Source organism: Echinops telfairi, unplaced genomic scaffold (assembly GCF_000313985.2).
Source record: "Echinops telfairi isolate 266 unplaced genomic scaffold, ASM31398v2 ScPeMD7_1;HRSCAF=3_0, whole genome shotgun sequence".
Taxonomy (NCBI): Eukaryota; Metazoa; Chordata; class Mammalia; order Afrosoricida; family Tenrecidae; genus Echinops; species Echinops telfairi.
Window position 1 is genome coordinate 29,968,357 of NW_022103896.1, and position 2,465 is coordinate 29,970,821.

At 38.1% G+C, this 2,465-nt stretch overlaps 1 protein-coding gene across 1 annotated transcript in view; it reads left to right on the forward strand.

Annotated features, from left to right (window-relative positions):
- NUDCD1 (NudC domain containing 1) overlaps positions 1-2,465 on the forward strand; it is an 84,239-nt gene that overhangs the window by 51,757 nt on the left and 30,017 nt on the right. The window lies entirely within an intron of this gene.

Below are 2,465 nucleotides of genomic sequence, written 5' to 3' on the forward strand. Positions count from 1 at the left end.
TCTAAGGTCTTTACTAGAATGCTGACTAGATAATGCATCCTCATTATTCATGGTTTAAAAATACAGAAAACAGTCTGAGAAGTCTCCCTCCCCTGCAAGCCATCTAGGCACCCATTCTTTCACCCTCTACACCAGTAATAGTAGTTTCCTTCCAGAGGTCGTTTATGCATATCAAGAAGTCTGTATAGTCTCCCTCCTTGCTTTTAACATGTAAGCATTGGGCTGTTAACCACAAGGTCAGTAGTTCAAACCCATCAGCTGCTTCATAGGAGAAAAATGAGGTTTTTCTGCACCCATAAAAGATTTATACCTTTGGAAACCCCATATAGGGTTCAAGGCAGAATGGAGTTGATGGCAGTGATGTTTTTTTGGGGTATGTACAGTAATATAGCTTTCTTTTGCTTATTTTCAGCAATACATTTTGGAGATTTTCCATAAAGAATGCGTAAATACATTTAAGTTGTTTGTAATTTCATAGTATTTTAATCTATCAACTGTACTATTATTTTTTTAAATCCATTATCTATTGCACATTTAGGTTGTTTACAATGAAGAGTTTTCATATTGATATAATTGTACATGTAGAGAAATATACTTGAAGGATAAATTCCTAGAAGTGGAATAATTGAAATTTTTCCGAAGATTGTGAAGGCTATTTTTTTCCTGTATATTGCCACTGATTTTTTTTTCTTTTTTGCCTGTGATTTCTATGAATAGCCTTCAAACAATTCATGGAAAAATGAAATTGAAAGATACTAGAAGTTCTCCATGAACTTTCAAAGCCTCGTGTTTGTTCAGGACATGTTATAAATTAGACAATCAAAACAAAACTTCTGCCTATTAAAAAATGTAGAGCTTCTTCCTTTTGAAAGATACCATTAAGAAATAAAAGTCAGGTCTTAAACTTGAAGAAAATAATTACAGTCCACGTATCAAATATAAAGGGTTTGTGGGCTCAATGTAAAGAAGTCTGTCTTAGTTCCTGTAGCTGCTGTTTAAAAGCACCACAAGCTGGATGGTTGGTTAGAAATGCTCGTCTCACCACTCTGGAGACTCGGGTCCAGTACCTGGGTGTTGGCCATGCTGATTCTTTCTGAAGCTTTAACGGAGCATCTGCTGCCTGCTTTGCTTCTAACTTCTAGGTCAGCGGTTCTCAACCTTCTAATGCCGCGACCTTTTCAGACAGTTCCTCATGTGGTGGTGACCCCCAACCATAAAATGATTTTCATTGCTACTTCATCACTGTCATTTTGCTACTGTTATGAATTGGGTGAACCCCGTGAAAGGGTCATTCAGCCCCCAAAGGGGTTGTGACCCGCAGGTTGAGAACCACTGTTCTAGGTGTTCTTTTTCTGGCAGCTACAGCATCACCTGGCTTCTTCCTCCTGCCTATGTATTTTCTCTTTTGTAAGGACATATATGTGTTTTAGCAGTTTTATTCATAAAAGGGCAAAACTGAAAACAACTCATTACGAGGTGAATGGATAAGCACATATAATGGAATACTACTCTGCAATAAAAATGAACAACGATAACAGTATGAATATATATAATATAATGCATTCTGCAGGGGAAAAGCCTATGCCCCCTCTCCTCTAAAAAAATTACATATTGTATGATTCCATACATGTGGTTCTAGAATTGGTCAAACTCACCTAAGTGATAGAAACTCACTACCATCAAGCTGATACTAATTCAGCCTCCTTATGTAGGGCGTCTGAGACTCACTTTTTACATGAGGGAGCAAACAGCGGCAGCTTTCATGGAGTGACTAGTGGGGTTGCCCTGGTGATCTTATGGTGAGCAGCCTGATGCCTGCACCACCGGGTCTCCTTACAAAATCAGAATATTAGAGACGATCTCCCTACACCTGGTGCCTTAGAGACTTAGTGGATATGTGTTGGGCTGCTAACTGCCAGATCAGCAGTTCAAAACTACCAGCTCCTCTGAGAGAGGTAGAGAGTTAAATTCCTGTAAAGATTTAAAGCCTCAGAAATCCCCAGGGGCAGTTGTCTGCCCGGTAGGATTGCTGAGTCATCTTTGATTCAAAGGCAGAGAGCTTGGCTTGGATCTCCCTGCACCCAGTGCTTCCAGAGTTACTGACTGGACACGAGCACAGGGAGCGTTGGGGATGGAAACACTCAGTAGCGTCCCTCAGTTACACAAATAGATATTTTTGAAACAGTGAATTCTGCACTTAAAGTCTATGAATTTTACCGTTTATACGTTATACTTCAATAAATGGAGTATACAAAAAAGGCAAACTGATTTTCTTTTAAATTCATCTTACAAAAACTGTAATCCTCTGCTTTCACAGCAATACCCTTTTATAAATCTATTGTTCATACTTCATTCTTCAATAGTTTTCATAAATGAGATTGCTTTCTTTCATTATAGATCAAGTTAAGTATTTAATTCATTAATAGGTTAAGTAACAATAATAGGTATTTATTGTTAAAAATTGT